Source organism: Hyla sarda, unplaced genomic scaffold (assembly GCF_029499605.1).
Source record: "Hyla sarda isolate aHylSar1 unplaced genomic scaffold, aHylSar1.hap1 scaffold_531, whole genome shotgun sequence".
Lineage (NCBI taxonomy): Eukaryota > Metazoa > Chordata > Amphibia > Anura > Hylidae > Hyla > Hyla sarda.
In genome coordinates this window covers 114,360-126,556 of record NW_026610542.1, presented here as the reverse complement: position 1 = coordinate 126,556, position 12,197 = coordinate 114,360, and the positions used below count along the sequence as shown (strand labels likewise).

At 46.0% G+C, this 12,197-nt stretch overlaps 5 non-coding genes across 5 annotated transcripts; all 5 read right to left on the bottom strand.

Moving 5' to 3' along the window:
* Positions 1-909: 909 nt before the first annotated feature.
* LOC130338918 (U2 spliceosomal RNA) lies at positions 910-1,100 on the bottom strand. The gene has a single exon (XR_008879380.1). It is a non-coding gene; the product is annotated as a U2 spliceosomal RNA (small nuclear RNA).
* A 2,069-nt stretch (positions 1,101-3,169) lies between these two features.
* Positions 3,170-3,360, bottom strand: LOC130338917 (U2 spliceosomal RNA). Its single transcript, XR_008879379.1, has one exon. It is a non-coding gene; the product is annotated as a U2 spliceosomal RNA (small nuclear RNA).
* Positions 3,361-5,444: 2,084 nt separating this feature from the next.
* LOC130338915 (U2 spliceosomal RNA) lies at positions 5,445-5,635 on the bottom strand. Its single transcript, XR_008879377.1, has one exon. It is a non-coding gene; the product is annotated as a U2 spliceosomal RNA (small nuclear RNA).
* A 2,094-nt stretch (positions 5,636-7,729) lies between these two features.
* On the bottom strand, positions 7,730-7,920 carry LOC130338913 (U2 spliceosomal RNA). Its single transcript, XR_008879376.1, has one exon. It is a non-coding gene; the product is annotated as a U2 spliceosomal RNA (small nuclear RNA).
* Positions 7,921-9,997: 2,077 nt separating this feature from the next.
* LOC130338912 (U2 spliceosomal RNA) lies at positions 9,998-10,188 on the bottom strand. The gene has a single exon (XR_008879375.1). It is a non-coding gene; the product is annotated as a U2 spliceosomal RNA (small nuclear RNA).
* Positions 10,189-12,197: the final 2,009 nt, after the last annotated feature.

Below are 12,197 nucleotides of genomic sequence, written 5' to 3'. Positions count from 1 at the left end.
ACAGAAAGTTGCAGGCCAAATATGTGTGACATTTCTGCGACTTTAGCTTCTAGAGCATTTTTACAACATTATACATAGGTGCTGAATACATAAAAAGCGACTGTTCAGCGACAGACAAGTCGCATCGGCTGAAAGTAGGCCAGAATGTCAGTCCATGTTGGAGCAGGTTTAGATACAGTCTAAAGTATAGATCTCAAAGTCTGTGCACAGAATTTAGCAAGGGCCTCGCACCTTCTGATGCATCAGGTAGGTGCACAATAGCATAGCCTAACCCTCTGTACTTTGGTCTATATTGATGCGGGACATAGACAGCCAGCTGATGACCAATCCATTAGTGCAATGGATGGCTGGAAGCATTTGTCTTTGCCTTTGCAATACCACAGAAGCAATGCATGGTCAATGTACAGCAATGACACACCTGTGTGAACAGCCAGGAGACCCCCCCCCCCATGTTATGTTACATAGTTACATAGTTAGTACGGTCGAAAAAAGACATATGTCCATCAAGTTCAACCAGGGAATTAAGGGGTAGGGGTGTGGCGCGATATTGGGGAAGGGATGAGATTTTATATTTCTTCATAAGCATTAATCTTATTTTGTCAATTAGGAACATTCAGCACCCACCCGCTATCAAGGCAGCTGCCTATCATGTCATGCCCTACCTGCACAGGTGTGCTGGCTACTCAAATGATCCAATTAAGGAGGCCATTTAGTCAGCAGCAGCAGAAGTCCTGTGCCTGGACGCTCCAACAGCGGCCAGACACAAGCAGAAGCAGCAGAAGCAGCAGCAGCAGCACCACCTTTTGTTTTTTGGCTGCAGCAGCAGCAAGGCCCACAGGGCTGGCTAGCTGGCTAGCCAGCAAGCAGGTAGCAATTAAAGTAGGAATCTTTCTTTTTAACCCTGTAAGGGGGTGGTGCACTGTACCCGAAGATACTGCCATATCGGGTCAATGCATAGGGCGACGGAAGCAAGCTTCGAAATCGGCCCCCGTTCTCAAAAATCCATTTAATATATGGTCCCCAGATAGGGGACGTATCAGATATTAAACTGATAAGAACAGATACTACACTTGATCTTAGCCAAAAGGCCGAGAAGCGATAACCGTGAAAGGGGCGGGCCCAACAAGGTCCCCTTCATGGGCACTATCACTGCTTGCTGTCAGGGAGGCTGCCAGACAATTTTCCATGCACACTCTGGGCTGGGGGGCAGTCAACCACCAGTACACACAGCAGAACCTAAACCCATACCATTATTGCTAAGCAGCAAGACAGGGGCCCATTGCACTCCCACGGGGCCTTTTTAAATGCAATCCATAACCCGGATTTGCCAGGAACCCTTCTTACTCCTCCTACTTGCATGTGACACTGGGCTTAGGATCTGCATAGGAAACACACACACAAGCACACACCTACCTTTGTTGCCTGCAGATGCCTCCTTGGCTGTCCCCAAACGGTATCAAACCAACACCCACGGGAAGCTGTAAGCATAGAGGACATGCCTGCACCCCATTGGACTTACCTGTGTGGGTTAAACCCGGGTTATTTGACAACCTATGGCGGTGATGGTTCTGCTCAGGCAGAGCAGTGCTGATGCTCCTCATAAAGCTGTCGCTGCTGTGAAGGTTCTAGGTGACATCACAAATCCCTATGGTTACATACACAACAAAGCTGGGTTGTTGTTGTTTACACTCTGCAAGGCCTGTGGAAGTGAGTGACATCATAGCACTGTAGTTCTGAGGGTTCTAGATGGATGCAACAATCTCCTGTTGCTTCTATGAAGGCCATAATAGATGACATCACCAAACAGCTCCATAGTCACATACACAGCAAAGGAGAGATGTTGTTTACACCTAGTGATGTCAGTGGTATTGAGTGACATCACAGCACAGTGCTAAGGCTCCTGGGCCTGGACACAGCAGCGGCTGCAATATCTCAACGGAGAATACGTTTATATATATGTGTGTGTGTGCGCGTATATATATATATATATATATATATATATATATATATATTTCTCCGCCGAAATCACTTTTAAACCCATTTCCACCTTTTTTTCCCTTCTCTTCCTCTTACTTTTTTTTCACGTTTTTTTACGTTTTTCTCCTTTTCGCCTCTTTTCTGGGCGTATTATTCTTCTTTTTCTTCTTTTTTTTCGTCTAATGCATACCCCATCAGTGCAGCAATGCTTATTCAATACCGCCAGCAGATGGAGACACTGGGGGATAATTTTCTAAGGATTTATACTGATTTTTCCTGTCTGAATTTGTCGCACAGAAAGTTGCAGGCCAAATATGTGTGACATTTCTGCGACTTTAGCTTCTAGAGCATTTTTACAACATTATACATAGGTGCTGAATACATAAAAAGCGACTGTTCAGCGACAGACAAGTCGCATCGGCTGAAAGTAGGCCAGAATGTCAGTCCATGTTGGAGCAGGTTTAGATACAGTCTAAAGTATAGATCTCAAAGTCTGTGCACAGAATTTAGCAAGGGCCTCGCACCTTCTGATGCATCAGGTAGGTGCACAATAGCATAGCCTAACCCTCTGTACTTTGGTCTATATTGATGCGGGACATAGACAGCCAGCTGATGACCAATCCATTAGTGCAATGGATGGCTGGAAGCATTTGTCTTTGCCTTTGCAATACCACAGAAGCAATGCATGGTCAATGTACAGCAATGACACACCTGTGTGAACAGCCAGGAGACCCCCCCCCCATGTTATGTTACATAGTTACATAGTTAGTACGGTCGAAAAAAGACATATGTCCATCAAGTTCAACCAGGGAATTAAGGGGTAGGGGTGTGGCGCGATATTGGGGAAGGGATGAGATTTTATATTTCTTCATAAGCATTAATCTTATTTTGTCAATTAGGAACATTCAGCACCCACCCGCTATCAAGGCAGCTGCCTATCATGTCATGCCCTACCTGCACAGGTGTGCTGGCTACTCAAATGATCCAATTAAGGAGGCCATTTAGTCAGCAGCAGCAGAAGTCCTGTGCCTGGACGCTCCAACAGCGGCCAGACACAAGCAGAAGCAGCAGCAGCAGCACCACCTTTTGTTTTTTGGCTGCAGCAGCAGCAAGGCCCACAGGGCTGGCTAGCTGGCTAGCCAGCAAGCAGGTAGCAATGAAAGTAGGAATCTTTCTTTTTAACCCTGTAAGGGGGTGGTGCACTGTACCCGAAGATACTGCCATATCGGGTCAATGCATAGGGCGACGGAAGCAAGCTTCGAAATCGGCCCCCGTTCTCAAAAATCCATTTAATATATGGTCCCCAGATAGGGGACGTATCAGATATTAAACTGATAAGAACAGATACTACACTTGATCTTAGCCAAAAGGCCGAGAAGCGATAACCGTGAAAGGGGCGGGCCCAACAAGGTCCCCTTCATGGGCACTATCACTGCTTGCTGTCAGGGAGGCTGCCAGACAATTTTCCATGCACACTCTGGGCTGGGGGGCAGTCAACCACCAGTACACACAGCAGAACCTAAACCCATACCATTATTGCTAAGCAGCAAGACAGGGGCCCATTGCACTCCCACGGGGCCTTTTTAAATGCAATCCATAACCCGGATTTGCCAGGAACCCTTCTTACTCCTCCTACTTGCATGTGACACTGGGCTTAGGATCTGCATAGGAAACACACACACAAGCACACACCTACCTTTGTTGCCTGCAGATGCCTCCTTGGCTGTCCCCAAACGGTATCAAACCAACACCCACGGGAAGCTGTAAGCATAGAGGACATGCCTGCACCCCATTGGACTTACCTGTGTGGGTTAAACCCGGGTTATTTGACAACCTATGGCGGTGATGGTTCTGCTCAGGCAGAGCAGTGCTGATGCTCCTCATAAAGCTGTCGCTGCTGTGAAGGTTCTAGGTGACATCACAAATCCCTATGGTTACATACACAACAAAGCTGGGTTGTTGTTGTTTACACTCTGCAAGGCCTGTGGAAGTGAGTGACATCATAGCACTGTAGTTCTGAGGGTTCTAGATGGATGCAACAATCTCCTGTTGCTTCTATGAAGGCCATAATAGACGACATCACCAAACAGCTCCATAGTCACATACACAGCAAAGGAGAGATGTTGTTTACACCTAGTGATGTCAGTGGTATTGAGTGACATCACAGCACAGTGCTAAGGCTCCTGGGCCTGGACACAGCAGCGGCTGCAATATCTCAACGGAGAATACGTTTATATATATGTGTGTGTGTGCGCGTATATATATATATATATATATATATATATATATATATATATATATTTCTCCGCCGAAATCACTTTTAAACCCATTTCCACCTTTTTTTCCCTTCTCTTCCTCTTACTTTTTTTTCACGTTTTTTTACGTTTTTCTCCTTTTCGCCTCTTTTCTGGGCGTATTATTCTTCTTTTTCTTCTTTTTTTTCGTCTAATGCATACCCCATCAGTGCAGCAATGCTTATTCAATACCGCCAGCAGATGGAGACACTGGGGGATAATTTTCTAAGGATTTATACTGATTTTTCCTGTCTGAATTTGTCGCACAGAAAGTTGCAGGCCAAATATGTGTGACATTTCTGCGACTTTAGCTTCTAGAGCATTTTTACAACATTATACATAGGTGCTGAATACATAAAAAGCGACTGTTCAGCGACAGACAAGTCGCATCGGCTGAAAGTAGGCCAGAATGTCAGTCCATGTTGGAGCAGGTTTAGATACAGTCTAAAGTATAGATCTCAAAGTCTGTGCACAGAATTTAGCAAGGGCCTCGCACCTTCTGATGCATCAGGTAGGTGCACAATAGCATAGCCTAACCCTCTGTACTTTGGTCTATATTGATGCGGGACATAGACAGCCAGCTGATGACCAATCCATTAGTGCAATGGATGGCTGGAAGCATTTGTCTTTGCCTTTGCAATACCACAGAAGCAATGCATGGTCAATGTACAGCAATGACACACCTGTGTGAACAGCCAGGAGACCCCCCCCCCATGTTATGTTACATAGTTACATAGTTAGTACGGTCGAAAAAAGACATATGTCCATCAAGTTCAACCAGGGAATTAAGGGGTAGGGGTGTGGCGCGATATTGGGGAAGGGATGAGATTTTATATTTCTTCATAAGCATTAATCTTATTTTGTCAATTAGGAACATTCAGCACCCACCCGCTATCAAGGCAGCTGCCTATCATGTCATGCCCTACCTGCACAGGTGTGCTGGCTACTCAAATGATCCAATTAAGGAGGCCATTTAGTCAGCAGCAGCAGAAGTCCTGTGCCTGGACGCTCCAACAGCGGCCAGACACAAGCAGAAGCAGCAGAAGCAGCAGCAGCAGCACCACCTTTTGTTTTTTGGCTGCAGCAGCAGCAAGGCCCACAGGGCTGGCTAGCTGGCTAGCCAGCAAGCAGGTAGCAATGAAAGTAGGAATCTTTCTTTTTAACCCTGTAAGGGGGTGGTGCACTGTACCCGAAGATACTGCCATATCGGGTCAATGCATAGGGCGACGGAAGCAAGCTTCGAAATCGGCCCCCGTTCTCAAAAATCCATTTAATATATGGTCCCCAGATAGGGGACGTATCAGATATTAAACTGATAAGAACAGATACTACACTTGATCTTAGCCAAAAGGCCGAGAAGCGATAACCGTGAAAGGGGCGGGCCCAACAAGGTCCCCTTCATGGGCACTATCACTGCTTGCTGTCAGGGAGGCTGCCAGACAATTTTCCATGCACACTCTGGGCTGGGGGGCAGTCAACCACCAGTACACACAGCAGAACCTAAACCCATACCATTATTGCTAAGCAGCAAGACAGGGGCCCATTGCACTCCCACGGGGCCTTTTTAAATGCAATCCATAACCCGGATTTGCCAGGAACCCTTCTTACTCCTCCTACTTGCATGTGACACTGGGCTTAGGATCTGCATAGGAAACACACACACAAGCACACACCTACCTTTGTTGCCTGCAGATGCCTCCTTGGCTGTCCCCAAACGGTATCAAACCAACACCCACGGGAAGCTGTAAGCATAGAGGACATGCCTGCACCCCATTGGACTTACCTGTGTGGGTTAAACCCGGGTTATTTGACAACCTATGGCGGTGATGGTTCTGCTCAGGCAGAGCAGTGCTGATGCTCCTCATAAAGCTGTCGCTGCTGTGAAGGTTCTAGGTGACATCACAAATCCCTATGGTTACATACACAACAAAGCTGGGTTGTTGTTGTTTACACTCTGCAAGGCCTGTGGAAGTGAGTGACATCATAGCACTGTAGTTCTGAGGGTTCTAGATGGATGCAACAATCTCCTGTTGCTTCTATGAAGGCCATAATAGACGACATCACCAAACAGCTCCATAGTCACATACACAGCAAAGGAGAGATGTTGTTTACACCTAGTGATGTCAGTGGTATTGAGTGACATCACAGCACAGTGCTAAGGCTCCTGGGCCTGGACACAGCAGCGGCTGCAATATCTCAACGGAGAATACGTTTATATATATGTGTGTGTGTGCGCGTATATATATATATATATATATATATATATATATATATATATATATATATATATATTTCTCCGCCGAAATCACTTTTAAACCCATTTCCACCTTTTTTTCCCTTCTCTTCCTCTTACTTTTTTTTCACGTTTTTTTACGTTTTTCTCCTTTTCGCCTCTTTTCTGGGCGTATTATTCTTCTTTTTCTTCTTTTTTTTCGTCTAATGCATACCCCATCAGTGCAGCAATGCTTATTCAATACCGCCAGCAGATGGAGACACTGGGGGATAATTTTCTAAGGATTTATACTGATTTTTCCTGTCTGAATTTGTCGCACAGAAAGTTGCAGGCCAAATATGTGTGACATTTCTGCGACTTTAGCTTCTAGAGCATTTTTACAACATTATACATAGGTGCTGAATACATAAAAAGCGACTGTTCAGCGACAGACAAGTCGCATCGGCTGAAAGTAGGCCAGAATGTCAGTCCATGTTGGAGCAGGTTTAGATACAGTCTAAAGTATAGATCTCAAAGTCTGTGCACAGAATTTAGCAAGGGCCTCGCACCTTCTGATGCATCAGGTAGGTGCACAATAGCATAGCCTAACCCTCTGTACTTTGGTCTATATTGATGCGGGACATAGACAGCCAGCTGATGACCAATCCATTAGTGCAATGGATGGCTGGAAGCATTTGTCTTTGCCTTTGCAATACCACAGAAGCAATGCATGGTCAATGTACAGCAATGACACACCTGTGTGAACAGCCAGGAGACCCCCCCCCCATGTTATGTTACATAGTTACATAGTTAGTACGGTCGAAAAAAGACATATGTCCATCAAGTTCAACCAGGGAATTAAGGGGTAGGGGTGTGGCGCGATATTGGGGAAGGGATGAGATTTTATATTTCTTCATAAGCATTAATCTTATTTTGTCAATTAGGAACATTCAGCACCCACCCGCTATCAAGGCAGCTGCCTATCATGTCATGCCCTACCTGCACAGGTGTGCTGGCTACTCAAATGATCCAATTAAGGAGGCCATTTAGTCAGCAGCAGCAGAAGTCCTGTGCCTGGACGCTCCAACAGCGGCCAGACACAAGCAGAAGCAGCAGAAGCAGCAGCAGCAGCACCACCTTTTGTTTTTTGGCTGCAGCAGCAGCAAGGCCCACAGGGCTGGCTAGCTGGCTAGCCAGCAAGCAGGTAGCAATGAAAGTAGGAATCTTTCTTTTTAACCCTGTAAGGGGGTGGTGCACTGTACCCGAAGATACTGCCATATCGGGTCAATGCATAGGGCGACGGAAGCAAGCTTCGAAATCGGCCCCCGTTCTCAAAAATCCATTTAATATATGGTCCCCAGATAGGGGACGTATCAGATATTAAACTGATAAGAACAGATACTACACTTGATCTTAGCCAAAAGGCCGAGAAGCGATAACCGTGAAAGGGGCGGGCCCAACAAGGTCCCCTTCATGGGCACTATCACTGCTTGCTGTCAGGGAGGCTGCCAGACAATTTTCCATGCACACTCTGGGCTGGGGGGCAGTCAACCACCAGTACACACAGCAGAACCTAAACCCATACCATTATTGCTAAGCAGCAAGACAGGGGCCCATTGCACTCCCACGGGGCCTTTTTAAATGCAATCCATAACCCGGATTTGCCAGGAACCCTTCTTACTCCTCCTACTTGCATGTGACACTGGGCTTAGGATCTGCATAGGAAACACACACACAAGCACACACCTACCTTTGTTGCCTGCAGATGCCTCCTTGGCTGTCCCCAAACGGTATCAAACCAACACCCGCGGGAAGCTGTAAGCATAGAGGACATGCCTGCACCCCATTGGACTTACCTGTGTGGGTTAAACCCGGGTTATTTGACAACCTATGGCGGTGATGGTTCTGCTCAGGCAGAGCAGTGCTGATGCTCCTCATAAAGCTGTCGCTGCTGTGAAGGTTCTAGGTGACATCACAAATCCCTATGGTTACATACACAACAAAGCTGGGTTGTTGTTGTTTACACTCTGCAAGGCCTGTGGAAGTGAGTGACATCATAGCACTGTAGTTCTGAGGGTTCTAGATGGATGCAACAATCTCCTGTTGCTTCTATGAAGGCCATAATAGACGACATCACCAAACAGCTCCATAGTCACATACACAGCAAAGGAGAGATGTTGTTTACACCTAGTGATGTCAGTGGTATTGAGTGACATCACAGCACAGTGCTAAGGCTCCTGGGCCTGGACACAGCAGCGGCTGCAATATCTCAACGGAGAATACGTTTATATATATGTGTGTGTGTGCGCGTATATATATATATATATATATATATATATATATATATATATATATATTTCTCCGCCGAAATCACTTTTAAACCCATTTCCACCTTTTTTTCCCTTCTCTTCCTCTTACTTTTTTTTCACGTTTTTTTACGTTTTTCTCCTTTTCGCCTCTTTTCTGGGCGTATTATTCTTCTTTTTCTTCTTTTTTTTCGTCTAATGCATACCCCATCAGTGCAGCAATGCTTATTCAATACCACCAGCAGATGGAGACACTGGGGGATAATTTTCTAAGGATTTATACTGATTTTTCCTGTCTGAATTTGTCGCACAGAAAGTTGCAGGCCAAATATGTGTGACATTTCTGCGACTTTAGCTTCTAGAGCATTTTTACAACATTATACATAGGTGCTGAATACATAAAAAGCGACTGTTCAGCGACAGACAAGTCGCATCGGCTGAAAGTAGGCCAGAATGTCAGTCCATGTTGGAGCAGGTTTAGATACAGTCTAAAGTATAGATCTCAAAGTCTGTGCACAGAATTTAGCAAGGGCCTCGCACCTTCTGATGCATCAGGTAGGTGCACAATAGCATAGCCTAACCCTCTGTACTTTGGTCTATATTGATGCGGGACATAGACAGCCAGCTGATGACCAATCCATTAGTGCAATGGATGGCTGGAAGCATTTGTCTTTGCCTTTGCAATACCACAGAAGCAATGCATGGTCAATGTACAGCAATGACACACCTGTGTGAACAGCCAGGAGACCCCCCCCCCATGTTATGTTACATAGTTACATAGTTAGTACGGTCGAAAAAAGACATATGTCCATCAAGTTCAACCAGGGAATTAAGGGGTAGGGGTGTGGCGCGATATTGGGGAAGGGATGAGATTTTATATTTCTTCATAAGCATTAATCTTATTTTGTCAATTAGGAACATTCAGCACCCACCCGCTATCAAGGCAGCTGCCTATCATGTCATGCCCTACCTGCACAGGTGTGCTGGCTACTCAAATGATCCAATTAAGGAGGCCATTTAGTCAGCAGCAGCAGAAGTCCTGTGCCTGGACGCTCCAACAGCGGCCAGACACAAGCAGAAGCAGCAGCAGCAGCACCACCTTTTGTTTTTTGGCTGCAGCAGCAGCAAGGCCCACAGGGCTGGCTAGCTGGCTAGCCAGCAAGCAGGTAGCAATGAAAGTAGGAATCTTTCTTTTTAACCCTGTAAGGGGGTGGTGCACTGTACCCGAAGATACTGCCATATCGGGTCAATGCATAGGGCGACGGAAGCAAGCTTCGAAATCGGCCCCCGTTCTCAAAAATCCATTTAATATATGGTCCCCAGATAGGGGACGTATCAGATATTAAACTGATAAGAACAGATACTACACTTGATCTTAGCCAAAAGGCCGAGAAGCGATAACCGTGAAAGGGGCGGGCCCAACAAGGTCCCCTTCATGGGCACTATCACTGCTTGCTGTCAGGGAGGCTGCCAGACAATTTTCCATGCACACTCTGGGCTGGGGGGCAGTCAACCACCAGTACACACAGCAGAACCTAAACCCATACCATTATTGCTAAGCAGCAAGACAGGGGCCCATTGCACTCCCACGGGGCCTTTTTAAATGCAATCCATAACCCGGATTTGCCAGGAACCCTTCTTACTCCTCCTACTTGCATGTGACACTGGGCTTAGGATCTGCATAGGAAACACACACACAAGCACACACCTACCTTTGTTGCCTGCAGATGCCTCCTTGGCTGTCCCCAAACGGTATCAAACCAACACCCACGGGAAGCTGTAAGCATAGAGGACATGCCTGCACCCCATTGGACTTACCTGTGTGGGTTAAACCCGGGTTATTTGACAACCTATGGCGGTGATGGTTCTGCTCAGGCAGAGCAGTGCTGATGCTCCTCATAAAGCTGTCGCTGCTGTGAAGGTTCTAGGTGACATCACAAATCCCTATGGTTACATACACAACAAAGCTGGGTTGTTGTTGTTTACACTCTGCAAGGCCTGTGGAAGTGAGTGACATCATAGCACTGTAGTTCTGAGGGTTCTAGATGGATGCAACAATCTCCTGTTGCTTCTATGAAGGCCATAATAGACGACATCACCAAACAGCTCCATAGTCACATACACAGCAAAGGAGAGATGTTGTTTACACCTAGTGATGTCAGTGGTATTGAGTGACATCACAGCACAGTGCTAAGGCTCCTGGGCCTGGACACAGCAGCGGCTGCAATATCTCAACGGAGAATACGTTTATATATATGTGTGTGTGTGCGCGTATATATATATATATATATATATATATATTTCTCCGCCGAAATCACTTTTAAACCCATTTCCACCTTTTTTTCCCTTCTCTTCCTCTTACTTTTTTTTCACGTTTTTTTACGTTTTTCTCCTTTTCGCCTCTTTTCTGGGCGTATTATTCTTCTTTTTCTTCTTTTTTTTCGTCTAATGCATACCCCATCAGTGCAGCAATGCTTATTCAATACCGCCAGCAGATGGAGACACTGGGGGATAATTTTCTAAGGATTTATACTGATTTTTCCTGTCTGAATTTGTCGCACAGAAAGTTGCAGGCCAAATATGTGTGACATTTCTGCGACTTTAGCTTCTAGAGCATTTTTACAACATTATACATAGGTGCTGAATACATAAAAAGCGACTGTTCAGCGACAGACAAGTCGCATCGGCTGAAAGTAGGCCAGAATGTCAGTCCATGTTGGAGCAGGTTTAGATACAGTCTAAAGTATAGATCTCAAAGTCTGTGCACAGAATTTAGCAAGGGCCTCGCACCTTCTGATGCATCAGGTAGGTGCACAATAGCATAGCCTAACCCTCTGTACTTTGGTCTATATTGATGCGGGACATAGACAGCCAGCTGATGACCAATCCATTAGTGCAATGGATGGCTGGAAGCATTTGTCTTTGCCTTTGCAATACCACAGAAGCAATGCATGGTCAATGTACAGCAATGACACACCTGTGTGAACAGCCAGGAGACCCCCCCCCCATGTTATGTTACATAGTTACATAGTTAGTACGGTCGAAAAAAGACATATGTCCATCAAGTTCAACCAGGGAATTAAGGGGTAGGGGTGTGGCGCGATATTGGGGAAGGGATGAGATTTTATATTTCTTCATAAGCATTAATCTTATTTTGTCAATTAGGAACATTCAGCACCCACCCGCTATCAAGGCAGCTGCCTATCATGTCATGCCCTACCTGCACAGGTGTGCTGGCTACTCAAATGATCCAATTAAGGAGGCCATTTAGTCAGCAGCAGCAGAAGTCCTGTGCCTGGACGCTCCAACAGCGGCCAGACACAAGCAGAAGCAGCAGAAGCAGCAGCAGCAGCACCACCTTTTGTTTTTTGGCTGCAGCAGCAGCAAGGCCCACAGGGCTGGCTAGCT